Source organism: Schistocerca nitens, chromosome 2 (genome assembly GCF_023898315.1).
Source record: "Schistocerca nitens isolate TAMUIC-IGC-003100 chromosome 2, iqSchNite1.1, whole genome shotgun sequence".
Classification (NCBI taxonomy): domain Eukaryota; kingdom Metazoa; phylum Arthropoda; class Insecta; order Orthoptera; family Acrididae; genus Schistocerca; species Schistocerca nitens.
In genome coordinates, this window is record NC_064615.1 from 466,832,899 (window position 1) to 466,852,121 (window position 19,223).

At 40.4% G+C, this 19,223-nt stretch overlaps 1 protein-coding gene across 8 annotated transcripts in view; it reads left to right on the top strand.

Moving 5' to 3' along the window:
- The window catches only part of LOC126236374 (uncharacterized), a 234,452-nt gene that overhangs the window by 136,193 nt on the left and 79,036 nt on the right, over nucleotides 1-19,223 (top strand). The window lies entirely within an intron of this gene.

Genomic DNA, 19,223 nt, shown 5'->3' on the forward strand with positions numbered 1-19,223 from the left:
GACTGTCACACAACTAGCTTTCAGCCAACAAGGCCTTTGTCAGCATTTCCGATATATGGTGAGTAGTGACTGTCCTTTTCATTATATTGTTGACTGGAATTATTGCTCCTTCAAATTATGGTTTCATTATTGCTTTCCCTAGGTGAATCTTTATCACTCTGAGATGAAAATTAGCAAGTATAGTTCTGTTAATGTGCATTACTGCATTTCCTTATCAGGCAGCAGATAGGAATTGCTGTAAGGCAGTCACAATGAAGTTGGTGTGTGTTGGCCCTTGGAGATCTGACGACTCCTGGCAGTATCTTGTAAAAACATCCATTATTTATATCCAGATAACATGCTTCTAAACAATGCTCACAACCAAATTCTTCTCAAGGAGAAGCCTTCAATCAGAAGAAACTCAGATATTATCATGAAATATATCAATAAAACTGGTTTTGCTTGAACAGAACCACTTTTTTAGTACATCATTTGTACACATGATATAGGACAAAGGTAAACATAATGTACAATTTCAGTAGACATTGTGACTACATGGTCAACACAAAGTGCGTGGTAATATAAAATGACAAATTGACATATTACATGTCTTCTAAGTTTGAAAGAAGAGATTAGTAAGTGAGACAGCATGATAAACACAAACTAAATTATAGTGTGGAATGACATAAGACCATAACACAAAATTAACAATATTTTGTAAATGAAGTTTACTATGATTTTTCAGAAATTCACAAACAGCGTGGAAGGAATGGTCAGGCAAGAATGTTTCAACATCACACTAAATGTATTTAATGTTGGTAGGCATTTTAACTAAGAAGCCCTATGGTTATAGGACATAACTCTAGGATAACATATGCCTCTTTTGCATAAGTTTGTGCTTACTGTGTTTATATGGAGGTTCAGCTTCTGCCTTGTTTCATATGCATATATATCATAGTTACATTTGAATAGGATTTCTTTTTTTTCTTAGATGCTCCCTTTTGAAAAATTTAGTATTTCATATATATACAAATAAGGCAGAGGCAGTATTTTCAAACTTTTAAGAAGGGCTCTTCTGGAGCCCCTGCATTTAACTTTCATTATCACCCTGATTATCTCTTTCTGTATTTCAAATGTTTTTAAAAAATTGTGAAATTCACCAGAAAATCATTCTCTGCATGAGCAGTGGCTACATACTGCCATGGTACATTGTCACCATTAATGAGCAGCTTGTGGTTTGAGTGATAATCCTTGTAGCATTTGTTAGTGTTTTCAGTTTTTTCTCCAGATTGGTAAGATGTATCTCTTACTTCAAATCCTCCTGGAGATGCATGCCTAAAAATTTTGTATGACTGACTTTTGAGACATTTTCCCTCCAATGCCAAAAACATGTTTCATAGGATGGAAGTATTACATGATGTGAAAGTTAACTTCCACAGTTTTTTTTTCAAATTTTACAATGAGTCTGTTGGTCTTGAACCACTGTGCTAAGTTATGCAAACCAGTGTTGCAGTTTCATGCAGATCTTCCTCACTGTGTGATTTACATAGAATATTTGTGTCATCTACAAAGAGTACTGTGGTTCCATCATGTATTTTATCAGCCAACTCATTTACATGCAGCAGAAATAGGACAGGTCCTAGACTCCATATTTTCACTTGTTACTGCAAAAACTACATTTTTCCCCACTATCTTTGTATTTCATTTCTGCATCTACATCTACATCTACATCTAAATGATTACTCTGCAATTCACATTTAAGTGCTTGGCAGAGGGTTCATCGAACCACAATCATACTATCTCTGTACCATTCCACTCCTGAACAGCGCGCGGGAAAAACGAACACCTAAACCTTTCTGTTCGAGCTCTGAATTCTCTTATTTTATTTTGATGATCATTCCTACCTCAACAAAATATTTTCGTATTCGGAAGAGAAAGTTGGTGACTGAAATTTCATAAATAGATCTCGCTGTGGCGAAAAATGTCTTTGCTTTAATGACTTCCATCCCAACTCGCTTATCATATCTGCCACACTCTCACCCCTATTACGTGATAATACAAAATGAGCTGCCCTTTTTTGCACCCTTTAGATGTCCTCCGTCAATCCCACCTGGTAAGGATCTCACACTGCGCAGCAATATTCTAACAGAGGACGAACGAGTGTAGTGTAAGCTGTCTCTTTAATGGACTTGTTACATCTTCTAAGTGTCCTGCCAATGAAATGCAACCTTCGGCTCGCCTTCCCCACAATATTATCTATGTGGTCTTTCCAACTGAAGTTGTTCATAATTTTTAACACCCAGGTACTTAGTTGAATTGACAACCTTGAGTATTGTACTATTTATCGAGTAATCAAATTCCAACAGATTTCTTTTGGAACTCATGTGGATCACCTCACACTTTTCGTTATTTAGCGGCAACTGCCACCTGCCACACCATACAACAATCTTTTCTAAATCGCTTTGCAACTGTGATTTGTTGATGATTATTGAAGTGTAATGGGATCCATCTCTCAGGCTGACCTCTAATTCTATAATTACTTAACAGATGCAAAAGAATTTCAAGATTAGTAACACCAAAGGGTTTTCTAAGATCAATAAATAATCCAGATATATGTTGCTTATCATCCACTGCTTCTAATATTTCATTTAAAAAGGTAAAGATTGCTGGCTGGGTTGTTTTTACAGCTGTGAACGCATGTCGTGAATCATTTATCAACCTTTCTTTATTTAAGAAGCCCGTTAATCTTCTAAGAAACACTTTTTCCATGGTTTTTCCGGAGCCTGATAAAACTGAAACTGGCATATAATTAGAAATTTCACATTTTGTACCCTTTTAGGTGACACTTTTGCAGTTTTAAGACTATTTGGAAATACACTACTTTCAAATCATGAATCTACTATGTCTGCTAGAGATTCCACAATAAATGTTGCACTAGCTTTGATGATACCATCTGGTAACTCATCAGTATCCACAGAATATTTATTAGGCAGTTCTCTATTCCATTGAGTTTTGAGTTTCCTGCAGCATTCATTGTAAGAATTTGAGGATAGTGATCACTAAAACCTATCTTTACCATTTGAAAAATCCAGTTCATCGAGAAAACCTTCTGCTGAAATAGACAAAAACACACACACATTCATGGCAACACAGCTCACACACACATGACCACAGTCTCTGGCTGTCGCAACTAGACTGTGAGCAACTAAGCATGATGGGAGTAGTAATATGTGGGTGGTGGAGGTAAAGAAGAGGCTAGGGCAGGGAGGGGGAGGGATACCTGGGGGAGAGGGGGGGGGGGTTGGAAGGTGTGAGGCAGTAAAGTTTGCTTGTTGGAGCATACAGAGACAAGGTGGGGAGAGGGTATGTCAGCTGGGTGCGTTACAGAGCTTAGAGAGGGGGAGGGGGGGGGGGGAGAGCAGAAAAGGAGGGACGTAAAAAGACTGTGGGTGCGCTTGTGGAATAGAAGGCTGAGGAGTGGGAACAGAAAAAGGGGTAGGTGGACGAAGGACAATGACTAACGAAGGTTGAGGCCATGAGGGTGATGGGAATGCAGGATATATTGCAGGGACAGTTCCCACCACCACAATTCAGAAAAGGTGGTGTTGGTAGAAAGGATCCAGATGGCACAGGCTGTGAAGCTGTCATTAAAATGAAGAACATTGTGTTGGGCTGTGTGCTCAGCAGCTGGGTGGCCCAGCCTTTCTTTGGCAACAGTTTGTCAGCGGACATTGTTGGTTGTCAAGAAAAGTATGAAAAACAATTGTTGCAGCTTAGCTTGTAGATCATATGACTGGTTTCACAAATAGTTCTGCCTTTGATGCGATAGGTAATGCTTGTTACTGGACTGGAGTAGGTGATGGTGGGAGGATGTATGGCACAGGTTTTGCTTCCAGCTGTATTACAGGGATATTGATACCATCTCTTAAGGATTCAAAAGGGAAAGGTAATCTTTGAAGCTGGTCAGGCTAGAACACAATGGTTCTGGTGTGGTAAGCAGCTGAGCATGTAGCTGAACATTTATTGGTTTACTTAGTTTACGCAGGGGCACAATTTTTCTTAAAACATTAAAAGCAATAATCTTTGAAACATTAGTATCATGCAAAACTATTATGAATATAAAAATCTTACAAAATATTTAATTGTAATTACTGAAATTCTAAATTACCTGAAATTTCCTTTCGCTTTAACATTAGAATGAACAACCTTTAAAAACTATTACAGTGATCCAAAACATTTAGAGTAATCAAAGAAGTTCTAGATTATCAAGTATTTTTCTTTAAACAGTAAAACAAATAATTTTAAAAATTTAAAATCATCCATGATGTTTTTTCTAAACCAAATAAACTTCAGTTCAGAAACTCTTTTACGTTCTGCACCGTAAGGGCTGCCAGATGTACAGTTTTAGCTGGAACAATATGGAATTTTCCTGTTTAGTTCTGGGTATGGTGCAAACCTTTAACCGTATGCCAAATGTTCTGATTTTGAACATGAGGCATAATAATATTTTTAAATCTTCCAGTACTAAATTTTATGATGCAGATTATGTTTTTCATGCTGGGTGTGCATGTGATGTCAGATGTGACTGAGAATGAGACGGATGTGACATCAGAATCAGAACTGCATTGTGTGCAGTCTATTAACAAAGACATCAGCAAGGCCAGCCTAGTCTTGGCTCAACAGAAGGTGGTCGGCTTCAGCTTGCTTATGTTTTGTGTCGGTTGCTGCCAACCTCAGCGATCCAACATGGAACCTTGTGTTGTAGCTATTTTAAGTGATTGTTGCAGTGTGTTCTTTTTATTGCCAAAATGTAAGTTTTATTACTGGCTCTTTTCAATTTTGAATTGTCTGTGATATGGAATTGTGAGCATTTAACCACCATCATTCAACATGAAACTATGAATTCTGATTGGAGCCTTGCTTGGGCATAAAATGATACAGGTATGTATGTGCGAGTGTAGTAATAGCATTGCATGATGGAAGTGTGGCTTGTTCCCCCAACACAGCACCCCCTCAGAATTTTTCTTCTTTTTGTGAACAACCTGTACTTCCACTCCATGCAACAGAGCACATTGTTTCCTTCATGTGTATTGTTCAGTTTGGGAAAAAGAATTTCCAGAATTACAGCCAGTTCCAGGAAATTCTGGAGAGTGATTTTCGATTTCACACAGTTATATAACCAATGTTAGGCATTATTTTAATAGTGTCAACCGCAAATGCAGACACTTAACATTTGTACAAACCACACTGATGAAAATCTCTACAAGGTGGACTCTTTTGAACCAGACAAGGTATATAGTAGGTGCATGTAATTTCAACATTTCTAATTTTTATGGTAATAATAGACATGTTCAGGCAATTATAAAAAGATGCCATTACTAGAGCTTCTTTCTTCATTTTCAGATAACAGCATCTGAGCTTACATTCACATTTCACACAGATAAAAATCGTCTTATCTATGCCAGCAATGACTACAATGTAAAAATATCTTCTTAGTTATTCCCAGATTTAACAACTGCAAATAAAATCACATGTGGCGAAACAAAATCATATGTGGTAAAAACTGATGTTTTGGGACCAAATAGCATCAATAATTTAACTCAGAACTTGAAGGATATAAATTTTTTTACTGTGGAATTTGATCCTTCCTACAAAGGTAATCAAAAGTGTTACGCTATTTGTGTAATGTACTTTGATGTGCAAGCAGGCATGTCCCACAAAATTCTAGATCTATATGAGGACTCTGGTGAATCTGCATTAGCAAAGTTTGAGCAGATCTTGAAAAGGAGTCCAAAATACAAGTTGAATTGTCCCAGGTTTCAAATTTTACTGCAGACAATACAAATGCAAAGTATGGAAAGAAAATCTGTTTATGTTCACTTAAAAAAGGAAAATTGTGATATGGTGAAATCAAACTGCTGAACACATATTGCTATAAATCTGATATGAATGCTATGTCAATAGATATCGAAATGTTAGTAATTAAGACTTTCAAATATTTCTCAAATTCAGCTAAAAGAATATTTCAGTGAAAGATTTCTTTCCAATTTGTTGATATACAAGACAATACTTTGTCGAGACATGTACCTACAAGGCCATTAAGCCTAAAGCCTACCATAGAAACACTGTTGAAAAATCTTCCTGCAATTATATCATACTTTTCTAGTGTAAATGGTTGTTCCAGCTTCATTAAAAACAACTTGGTAGGTATGTTTGGTTCAGGAAAACAACTTATTTTAATGGAATTATATCTACAATTTTCCTTGCACTTAACTGGCATTTTTTCGAAGGGTGTACTCAACTTAGAAAAAATTAACTCACAATTGTGAAGTATACTGTGTGATGGAGAAAATAAAAGTGTAGTTAGAACACAGGATAAATGATCTGCTTTTAGTTATAAGGTGCAACAGTTGCTAGGTAAATTGGAGGACCTGATTCCAGGTAAAAACAACCACAGCTGGAAGAATGTAGACATATATATATATCTAAAAACAAAGATGATAAAACTTACAAAACAAAAGCGCTGGCAGGTCGATAGACACACAAACAAAACATGCACACAACATTCTAGCTTTCGCAACCAACGGTTGCTTCGTCAGGAAAGAGGGAAGAAGAGGGAAAGACGAAAGGATGTGGGTTTTTAAGGGAGAGGGTAAGGAGTCATTCCAATCCCGGGAGCGGAAAGACTTACCTTAGGGGGAAAAAAGGACGGGTATACACTCGCACACACACACATATCCATCCGCACATACACAGACACAAGCAGACATTTGTAAAGGCAAAGAGTTTGGGCAGAGATGTCAGTCAAGGCGGAAGTAAAGAGGCAAAGATATTGTTGAAAGACAGGTGAGGTATGAGCGGCGGCAACTTGAAATTAGTGGAGGTTGAGGCCTGGCGGATAACGAGAAGAGAGGACATACTGAAGGGCAAGTCCCCATCCCCAGAGTTCTGACAGGTTGGTGTTAGTGGGAAGTATCCAGATAACCCGGACGGTGTAACACTGTGCCAAGATGTGCTGGCCGTGCACCAAGGCATGTTTAGCCACAGGGTGATCCTCATTACCAACAAACACTGTCTGCCTGTGTCCATTCATGCGAATGGACAGTTTGTTGCTGGTCATTCCCACATAGAAAGCTTCACAGTGTAGGCAGAATAGTTGGTAAATCATGTGGGTGCTTTCACACGTGGCTCTGCCTTTGATCGTGTACACCTTCCAGGTTACAGGACTGGAGTACGTGGTGGTGGGAGGGTGCATGGGACAGGTTTTACAGCGGGGGCGGTTACAAGGGTAGGAGCCAGAGGGTAGGGAAGGTGGTTTGGGGATTTCATAGGGATGAACTAAGAGGTTACGAAGGTTAGGTGGACGGCAGACAGACACTCTTGGTGGAGTGGGGAGGATTTCATGAAGGATGGATCTCATTTCAGAGCAGGATTTGAGGAAGTCGTATCCCTGCTGGAGAGCCACATTCAGAGTCTGATCCAGTCCCAGAAAGTATCCTGTCACAAGTGGGGCACTTTTGTGGTTCTTCTGTGGGAGTCCTGGGTTTGAGGGGATGAGGAAGTGGCTCTGGTTATTTGCTTCTGTACCAGGTCGGGAGGGTAGTTGCGGGATGCGAAAGCTGTTTTCAGGTTGTTGGTGTAATGGTTCAGGGATTCCGGACTGGAGCAGATTCGTTTGCCACGAAGACCTAGGCTGTAGGGAAGGGACCTTTTGATGTGGAATGGGTGGCAGCTGTCATAATGGAGGTACTGTTGCTTGTTGATGGGTTTGATGTGGACGGACGTGTGAAGCTGGCCATTGGACAGATTGAGGTCAACGTCAAGGAAAGTGGCATGGGATTTGGAGTAGGAAATTCTGGAGTTCTTCTTCACTGTGAGTCCAGATCATGAAGATGTCATCAATAAATCTGTACCAAACTTTGGGTTGGCAGGCCTGGGTGACCAAGAAGGCTTCCTCTAAGCGACCCATGAATAGGTTGGTGTACGAGGGGGCCATCCTGGTACCCATGGCTGTTCCCTTTAATTGTTGGTATGTCTGGCCTTCAAAAGTGAAGAAGTTGTGGGTTAGGATGAAGCTGGCTAAGGTAATGAGAAAAGAGGTTTTAGGTAGGGTGGCAGGCGATTGGCGTGAAAGGAAGTGCTTCATCGCAGCGAGGCCCTGGACATGCGGAATATTTGTGTATAAAGTTGTGGCATCAATGGTTACAAGGATGGTTTCTGGGGGTAACAGACTGGGTAAGGAATCCAGGAATTCCAAACTGAACAATCCATTGCCCTTACCCACCTAATCCTTCACCTACACATCAACTCAGCCAATGAACGCACCCGTCAACTCCTATCCTTAATAAAAGTCCTCAATCTTTCCTCTCCCACATCCACACCGGCTGTTCAGAGCATTCTCCTACAGGTCAACCGCAAATTAGAACAGCATGCCACCCTCCACCTTAAAAAACTATCCAATCTCCTGGTTTCCCACCTCCGGAAAGGCAACTCACTCACCCTTCACAACCTTTCCAGCAAACCTCAACCTCTTCTCATTGCACACAGACCCAATCTCTCCCATCTACTCAATCTCCCACTTCCAGCTCCACTCCCTCCAAAACCTCAAAATTCCAATCAACACAACCTGGAACCACAACACCCTAATTCAGCAGTTAACCTTTCCTCCAAACCTCTCTCCCAATCTGAAACCTCTGTCCTATCCAAAGGCCTCACCTTTAGCCCCACTCCCAGATTCAACCAAACAGCCCTCGACAATGATTTACTGTCCTACACTCATACTCTCTGCTGGATATATCACTTTGCCACGAAGAAAAATGATCCTAATCCTACTCCTAATGATCCAACTCCCCAAGACACTATCCAAATTGAACCCTGCCTGGAACAGTTCCGTCCTCCGCCACAGCGGGACCCACCTCCTCTTCGTCAAAATCACCCTCTCCAAACCTTCCAGGAATTTCTGACTTCCAGCCTTGCCTCTCAATCCTTCTTAAAAAACCTTAATCCTACTCCCAACATCACCACTGCTGAAGCCCAAGCTATCCGTGATCTGAAGGCTGACGGTTCCATCGTCATTCTTCCAGCGGACAAGGGTTCCACGACCGTGGTACTTGATCGTCAGAGTATGTGGCTGAGGGACTGCGTCAGCTTTCAGACAACACCACATACAAAGTGTGCCTAGGTAATCCCATTCCTGATGTCCAGGTGGAGCTTCAAGGAATCCTCAGAACCTTAGGCCCCCTACAAAACCTTTCACCTGACTCCATCAACCTCCTGACCCCACCGACATCCCGCACCCCTACCTTCTACCTTCTTCCTAAAATTCACAAACCCAATCATCCTGGCCGTCCCATTGTAGCTGGTTACCAAGCCCCCACAGAACGTATTTCTGCCTACGTAGATCAACACCTTCAACCCATTACATGCAGTCTCCCATCCTTCATCAAAGACACCAGCCACTTTCTCGAACGCCTGGATTCCTTACACAGTCTGTTACCCCCAGAAACCATCCTTGTAACCATTGATGCCACTTCTTTATACACAAATATTCCGCACGTCCAGGGCCTCGCTGCGATGGAGCACTTCCTTTCACGCCGATCACCTGCCACCCGACCTATTCATGGGTCGCTTAGAGGAAGCCTTCTTGGTCACCCAGGCCTGCCAACCCAAAGTTTGGTACAGATTTATTGATGACATCTTCATGATCTGGACTCACAGTGAAGAAGAACTCCAGAATTTCCTACTCCAAATCCCATGCCACTTTCCTTGACGTTGACCTCCATCTGTCCAATGGCCAGCTTCACATGTCCGTCCACATCAAACCCATCAACAAGCAACAGTACCTCCATTATGACAGCTGCCACCCATTCCACATCAAACGGTCCCTTCCCTACAGCCTAGGTCTTCGTGGCAAATGAATCTGCTCCAGTCCGGAATCCCTGAACCATTACACTAACAACCTGAAAACAGCTTTCGCATCCCGCAACTACCCTCCCGACCTGGTACAGAAGCAAATAACCAGAGCCACTTCCTCATCCCCTCAAACCCAGGACCTCCCACAGAAGAACCACAAAAGTGCCCCACTTGTGACAGGATACTTTCCGGGACTGGATCAGACTCTGAATGTGGCTCTCCAGCAGGGATACGACTTCCTCAAATCCTGCCCTGAAATGAGATCCATCCTTCATGAAATCCTCCCCACTCCACCAAGAGTGTCTGTCTGCCGTCCACCTAACCTTCGTAACCTCTTAGTTCATCCCTATGAAATCCCCAAACCACCTTCCCTACCCCCTGGCTCCTACCCTTGTAACCGCCCCCGGTGTAAAACCTGTCCCATGCACCCTCCCACCACCACCTACTCCAGTCCCGTAACCCGGAAGGTGTACACGATCAAAGGCAGAGCCACGTGTGAAAGCACCCACGTGATTTACCAACTAACCTGCCTACACTGTGAAGCTTTCTATGTGGGAATGACCAGCAACAAACTGTCCATTCGCATGAATGGACACAGGCAGACAGTGTTTGTTGGTAATGAGGATCACCCTGTAGCTAAACATGCCTTGGTGCACAGCCAGCACGTCTTGGCACAGTGTTACACTGTCCGGGTTATCTGGATACTTCCCACTAACACCAACCTGTCAGAACTCTGGGGATGGGAACCTGCCCTTCAGTATATCCTCTCTTCTCGTTATACACCAGTCCTCAACCTCCGCTAATTTCAAGTTGCCGCCGCTCATACCTCACCTGTCTTTCAACAACATCATTGCCTCTGTACTTCAGCCTCAACTGACATCTCTGCCCAAACTCTTTGCCTTTACAAATGTCTGCTTGTGTCTGTGTATGTGTGGATGGATATGTGTGTGTGTGCGAGTGTATACCCATCCTTTTTTCCCCCTAAGGTAAGTCTTTCCGCTCCCGGGATTGGAATGACTCCTTACCCTCTCCCTTAACACCCACATCCTTTCGTCTTTCCCTCTTCTTCCCTCTTTCCTGACGAAGCAACCGTTGGTTGCGAAAGCTAGAATGTTGTGTGCATGTTGTGTTTGTGTGTCTATCAACCTGCCAGCGCTTTTGTTTGGTAAGTCTTATCATCTTTGTTTTTAGATATATTTTTCCCACGTGGAATGTTTCCCTCTATTTTATTCATATTGATTTTGATGAGAGGAATATTTTGTCTCTAGAAGATTGCAGATCACTTGGGAAAAAAAATTCCGTAGTGTGGATAATACGTATTCAGAGGTCGTTATGGTTTCTGATTTGTTTGGGGAGGGGGATGAGCATTTGAAAGCAAAGTTAGCTACTATTACAATACCACAGATATAGGTCTGTATTATAAAAATTATTAGTCCATCAAAATTGTGCAGTGTTTCAGTTTTAGTTAGATTTGTTATGAGTGTATTTCCTCCAAATGAGTTCACAGAGAGAGTTTTCACTATTATGAACATTAAATGGAGGTCTGAGCAAAACAGATGTTCAGTTAATCTAATAAAAAATGTGTACACTTATTTCATTTATGGTGATGGTTGCAGTGATTTTTACAAGACAGTATTGTCTAATGAAGATATGTTGAGAATTGCACACTCAGCTGAGAAGTACTCCACTTCATTATCTTGGGTGTATTATGAAGAAATGTGCAGCAATTATAATTATTTTAAAAAATGTGTGTTAATAAATGTGTTCCTATTTTCCATCACTGAAATCTGGCAAGCCTAACCATAACTGACCATATGGATGCCGACACGTTAGTGACTTAACACCAGTTCAGCAATCCAGTCGTGAGAAAATCAATGTTACAGTAGTTACAGAAGAATGAATAACAAAATTTAATTACAATTCTCCTGAATCATAACAGGCATTAATGCTGTCATGCACAAATCAACTTTTCATCAGTATCAGATACATCAGTACATGGCTCACTTTACTACAGTCCCAGGCTAAGAACAAAATCTGTAAATGACAAATTATCACTATCAGTCTTAAACAACTTTGCACTTAGTCTGCTTCTTGAACATGAGGCAATTTGAAACAATACAGTTAAACCTTGATGGGATTAATTGGCAAGTTAATGATCACAGAAATTAATTAACTCCCTTACATGCAAATTTTGACCAGTGTATCCTCAATCACAAAGTGCCCTGAAGCTGACATCCCTTCTCTAGAATGTCACGCACACTGTTCAACATGATTTACACACCTCACAGAGTCTACTAAAGAAAGGCATCTGATTAGGCACACATATATGGAAGTTTGTAGAACACTGCCAGGTTACAATTTCGTGTCAATACACACCCAGTTGATATGTTCCAGAGGAAACAGGAAAAATGCTCCTGAGACTTGCTAACTGAAAACAGTTTAATTTACAGGATGAACTTGCACGCAACCAGAGTTGAACACAGATGGATGAATTACTGTTCCAGCGAAGGCGAATGACCCAGTTCAAATTCCAGACTGAATGCTGAGGCTCACCAAAATCAGTAGGAGTGTAAGGCACTAGTTCTGATGTGATGTGCTCCCCGCCGTCCGCAGACTAAACAGCAACCTCTGCGCCACTGATCTATCACTTGGAAGACACCATAGTACTTCCCGTGCTTGCAGTGCACAACTAAAATGTGCCTGGCTCTCGCTAAATGGCTTACTCAGCACTCTGTCATCCAGTCCACCAGTCCCCACAGGCTTGCCCGATAAGTGCCTAAAACTGCTATCCATGCCTGGTATCTCTAGCCATAGAACAATTTTTCTTTGTGTAAAGGCACACTGATGCCAGAAATGAAAAATTGATACAGTCACATGCATGCAGTGAAGTGCAAACAGAAAATCATACGACTGTACCACTTATGAGCCATGAGCCATGAGACAAGGGATTTGGAGCAGGGGTTGTGTAGAGATGGACGAGGATGTTGTGTAGGTTTGATGGGTGGTGGAATACCACTGTGGAAGGGGTGGGGAGGATAGTGTGTAGGAAATTCCTCATTTCAGGGCACAACGAGAGGTAGTCGAAACACTGGCAGAGAATGTGTGTGATTCAGTTGCTGCTCCAGTCCTGGGTGGTACTGAGTCATGAGGGGAATACTTCTCTGTGGGTGGCTGGTGGAACTTTGAGAGGTGGTGGGTGACTGGGGAGATAAGGTACAGGAGATCTGCATCTGTACAAGATTGGGGGAGGGGGGGGGGGTAATTACAGTCTGTGAAGGCCTCAATGAGACCTTTGGTATATTTGGTATATTTCAAGAGATACTGCTTGTCATTACAGATGCAATGGCCACGAGTGGCTAGGCTGTGTGGAAGGAACTTCTCGGTATGGGATGCGTGGCAGCTGTCAAGTGGAGGTATTGCTGTTGGTTGGTAGTTTGATATGGACAGAGGTGCTGATGTAACCATCTTTGAGGTGGAGGTCAGCATTGAGGAAGGTGGCTATTGGGTTGAGAAGGACCAGCTGAAGCAATTGGGGGAGAAGATGTTGAAATTCTGGACAAATGTGGGTAAGATGTAGTCACCCTCAATCCAGATCACAGAGATGTCATCAATGGATCTGAACCAGGTGAGGAATTTTGGATTCTGGGTGGTTAGGAAGGATTCCTGTGGGTGGCCACTGAACAGGTTGGCATAAGATGGTGCCATGCTGGTGCCCATATTGTACCTTGGATTTGTTTGTTGGTGATGCCTTCAAAGAAGAAGCAGTTGTGGGTGAGAATGTAATTGGTCATGGTGACCAGGAAGGAGGCTGTAGGTTTGTAATCCATAGGGCATTGCGAAAGATAATTTTCAATAGCAGCTAGATCATGGGCATTAGGGATATTAGTGTTAATGGAGGTGGCATCAGTAGTGATGAGCAGTGCACCATAAGGTAAAGGAACAGGAACTCCAGAGAGTTGGTAGAGGAAATGGTTGGTATCTTTTGTATAGGAGGGTAGTCTGAGGTTTCCGATCTATGAGAGCACATATTCTCTCAGTGGGGGCACATTAACCAATCACAATGGAGGTGACCTGGGTGGTTGGGTTTAAGAACTTTAGGAAGCATGTGGAAGATAGGAGTGTGGGGAGTGGTAGGAGTGATGAGAGAGAGATTCTGGGGAGAGGTTTTGGGATGGGCCTAAGGATTTGAGGAGAGACTGGAGATCCTACTGAATTTCTGGAATGATGTCACTGTGATAGGGTTCGTAGGTGGACAAATCTGACTGCTGGTGGAGTCCTTCTGCCAGGTAATCCTAGCAATTAAAAACAACAATGGTGGAGAATTTGTCAGCAGGTAGGATAATAAGATTGGGATCAGTTGCTCAAAGTCTCACCCCAGCAGCCAGAGACTGGTCACGTGTGTGAGCTGCATTTTTGTGAATATGTGTGTGTATGTTGTCTATTTCAGAAGAAGGCCTTCTGGCTGAAAGCTTATGTGTTTAGTAGTCTTTCTGTTATGCCTGTCTGTGACTCAACATCTTTGCTATATGGTGAGCAGCAGTCTATCCTTTTCATAATACTGTGTTTGCTACTTGTATGTTAAAAGCAGATTTGCATGTTTTTGTCAAAATGTGGACAGTGGTAGATGCAGAGGTTGTTGTTTTTTGAGTTGGCTCAATTACAGTTGAACTTACACTGAGTGACTGTAGTAAATTTGTAATATCATCTCTGAATTGATTGGTTTCTGAGACATTGATATTGAAGTCACCACATATAGTTATATTTTTCTTAGGAGAGCGAATTTCTTCCAAAAGTTTCACCATGTGATTATGAAACAGTTTTTATTTCCTTCTGGTGACCTGTAAATGCAAATAGTAATTGTATATTGCCTTGGTAATCCAACTATATAGAGTTCTGTATCTTTTTCACTGGAAAAATTATGCTATTTGGTAATACTGTTGAATTCAATAATTTTTTAATGTATCTATAGGAACCCCCATGATTTTATATTGTCCTACAAAACATGCCTGCAAGTTTGAGCTAAGGGAGGTGTTTTGCCTCTAATGTATCTTGTTTAAGCCAGTCTTTGGCAAGGCATAGGGCAGAAATATCATTCAGATCATTTAACATTATTTATATTTAATTAAGATTATTGCACAGTGACTGAACATTCGGACGGAGCAATTTGAAATTACGAGCAGGGATTACATCCTTTCTTGCTCGACCACTTAGCTCATTTTTTTCACAGATGGTATTCTTGGTATTCAACTTGTGGCTTGTTGGTTCACTGGATGTTGGAATCTGCCTATCTTCTGTTGAGATGATGCCAATTTTCACTTTATTACACTCATTCATTAATGACTGTCTTGGTTGGTTTGAAATTTAGCTCAGTAAGCGTGTTGCTGATTCTTTCTTTTTCTTTTTATATACTGGTTCTGGTCCATAATGTCTGTCTTTTTTTGTTTGGAACTTTCACTTCAAGACAGTTGCTTTTTACCTGTTTGTGTCTGTTTTATTTCTATACTTGATTTTTCTACTTTCACAGTGTGTTTGAAAGAGGCAAGCCTGTTTCAAATGTGGATTGTTCCTCATTTGTTTAGATGGAGTCTGTGAGATGCATATTTGTTACTTTCCAATCATGCAGTTTTGAAAATCATGCAGTTTCAAAATTCACAGATACTCTCTTCCTTCACACATTTGTAGCAGTATTGATTTTATCTAACATGATGTGATTGACGGATTTCATTTTTCGATTCAGGCCTTGGGCATCATGCTAAGAGGTATTGGATGAATTATTACATTCATTTTGTATTAGTTTCAGTATGCATTTCCAGTGAACCCATCATATTCCTCTGTAATTCTTTCAGAGCTTTTTCAATGTCATTTGAGGCAACAATAACTATTAATGTATCTTTCACTGAGAAGTTTGTTCAAAGGTTCTGTTGTAAGATTGTCCTCTTTTGTACCTTGCCAATGTCTGCAGTATACAGTTTCAGCCTCTAAAAATGATGAACCTCACAGAGAATAAATGGGAGATAGACTTTGTGTGAACTGTTTTAAGCAAATATTAAAATGAGTTCGAGACGGTAGTAGAAATATAATGCTTTCTGCTCAGTTTAAATAATCAGTTGAGTTGATAGTTTTATTTTTATTTTGTTTCTGTTAGATAATGTTTACATGATTTAAAAGCACATGAATAACAAGGTAGAAGCAGCAAGTGGTTCCCATGTCACCTGAAAGGTGATGATCACAGAAACAGTAGGATTACTACTTGTACCTTCCCTTTCATTCAGAATTTAAGAGCTGATGACCACTAAGAACCTCTAGTACAATACTGTTACTAATGGCGAAATAATGTACAAATGTTTTAATATCTTTGCTTGGTAAAGTGTTTAAAATTGACAGTTGTGTTACTGAATATATAATGTTTGTAATGGTAGATCCATTACTTACAAATTAACAACCATTGTGGTTTAGGGATGTATATTATAATGGAGAATGATTAGAGTAAGAAAGATACTGTTCATGTAAGTACAAGTTTGGTGAATAATAGGCATTTCTTTCAATTCAGAGAGCATTCACATAAAACTAATGAGTAATGGAATGAGAATTTTTAAATAATAATAACATACTTTTGTTCAAAAATAATGTACAGCAGCTTATAGTTGCATCTAACATGCATGACAAATGCTTGGGGTACTATTGTGTTCACTGCTGGATAGTGCAGCCATCTGGTGGAAGCTCACCAAAATATCCACACCTGATGTGTTTCCTATATTATTGTACTTAAAACTAAAAATACTATTATTTTGGAACTTTTGTCATAATTCTGAGAACTTGAGTGTTGCTCTTCTGCATCAGGATATTGCATCATGACAACCACACATATTCCCCAAAAACTGTCAACTAAATGTTAACTTGGGCAATTACTTGATGCACTAATATTAATTTTTGATACACAGTTTTTAGTTTATACGAGTGAAAATAATGAATGTTTCAAAATATAATAGGGAAATAATAATCTATTCATCAAGTGGCAGCAGGAAAAAACATATAAAAATGATGCCGAAAGACATGTGCTTTCAGAGCCAGTGGTTTCATCTTCTGCAAGAGGAGTTGAAGGGTTACAAAGAGGGATAATGGAAATGAATGACTGGCCAGTTTTATGAAATAAGAAAAGTTATGGAAATTTTTCCCAAAACCTTGGTTCAGAGGTGACATACTCGATGGAATGGGAAGTCTTCCCTGACATAAGGTCTGGGATGACTTTTTTACAACTCTTCCCATTTCCTAAACCTTACTAGTCCTTTTCCCTCTTCCTACCCATTGAGCCCTTCTGCCAGAAAAAAGAGCTGCTGGATCCAAAAGCTCACATGTTTCCATATCTTTTGTAAGTGTTTCTTATTGCAATTTCTTGGTGAGTGAGGTTTTTTTTATCTATCCTACTGTCTTTAGTTTGCTGTTCTTGTAGAATTTGTGCTACACTTTCCACTTGATTTCTCATAACTCTCTCCCCTTTTCCACAAAAGATAAGTATGCGGCTTGCAATGCCAAAATTAAATTTGTTTTTCTGTCTTCTTCATCACAGCTTAGGCATTTGCTTCAACTGTGTAGTTTATCACAGAATTACATAATTTTCATGATGTACACATTTCTGTGCCTAGGAAATAAAACACTTTCAACTACTTGCAGAGACACATCAGTAGGTTATGTTTATCATGTAGATAGGAGCATCTGTATGTCTGAACTTATGTTTGAAGCACAAGAAATAGCTTGTAAGACAACTTTTGTGCCTTCTCTTAACACGAACAACAAACAAACTGGACTTACTGATACACTTGCTCGACTTTGTGACAAATATTCTCCCAAAACACCAGAAACATTAGAAGAAAACATTCTCCTTGGCCAACAGATGAGCTAAAAATGGTATATGTATCTCACGGACACAGCACTCACAACACACAATTTATTCCTAACCTGGAAAATCATATTACCTAAAAGTGGGTGAAAAACACAGACAGTAAATCTGTGAGGAATTCTAAACTTAGACATGGTCATACATCAACAGATTAACACAGACCAGCTGTCCTATTTGCATGGTCTAGGGCTTCAAGTACCTTAGCCCCTCACCCCTCCATCGTTACTGCACAGGGTAGATAGTGGGGAGCCATGTGCAGACTTGAGAGAGGCCAGTTAATTTTGAAATCAGAAACATTTAAGTCACAGTAAGAGGCATATCAGTGTCATAAGTTAAATAAATTAACTAAAAGCATAATGCTGCCACATAATTTTATTGTTAAATAGTTGCACATTTCTTATATTAATTAATCAGCCATTACACGTGTTAGTTGCAAGAACAGTGTGCACACGCCTTTCCCTCAGTCCCCACCAGGCCACAGCTGTTCTTCTCGCAGATATGAGTCTGAACAGGCATAAATACTCACACTCAAAATCAATGGGTTGTTGAGGCCTGGTCTAGAGATAATTTTAATCAACTTTTGCCATTAAATCTTATTGGTCATTTTCCATTTTACAAGAACATCTATATTCAGTGTAATTGTTTGTGTGCATTGTACTGAAGTGTGCAGTTCAGATTACAGTGGGATAATGAATTCTCACAAGCATTTTATTGTTCTTCATCACTGAAAACAGTTGTTCACAGGTGTATGTGGAGCCAAATATTGATATTACACCAGCAACCATCTTTTGTAAATGATGAAAGTGATCATGGGGGAAATTCTTGTAGAAATATAGAATTTTCTCTTGTTATTAATATTGTCTCCCTGCTCCCTGTCACATCACAGATCATTTACTTCAAGATGCAGATCAGTGTGAATATCATCAATATTCACTCAATATGGAGAGAAAAACAGATGAAAATTTCCCTCTAGTGCTGTTATATTGTTAAATCAAAACTGAAATTCTTGCTTATGTGGAATATGTTGATAACATTTGAAGTGTAAGTTAATACAGAAGCCCTTCAGTGAAGACAATTTTGAAAAATGAATTGTATTTCATAAGATAATATTCCTCCTACTGCACTGAAGTGTGAAGACATTGTCAGTGTTACACAATGCTCGTTGCTGCTGTTATTGCTGTTAGGCAGTGCCACTGTTGAAACTGACCCTACCACATTCCTCTTCTCCTGTGTTTGTTGCAAACACAGTGTGCACATGCATTTCCCTCACTCCCCACCACCTACTCACAGGTAAGACCTTGAGCAGGCATGAGTATTCACACTCGAAGTCAGTGGGTTGTTAAGCCCTGGTCTAGAGGTATGTAAAGTATTGATCCTGTCCTGTATGTAAAGTATTGATCCTGTCACTAACTGACTCAGTGTTGCACTTTACCAA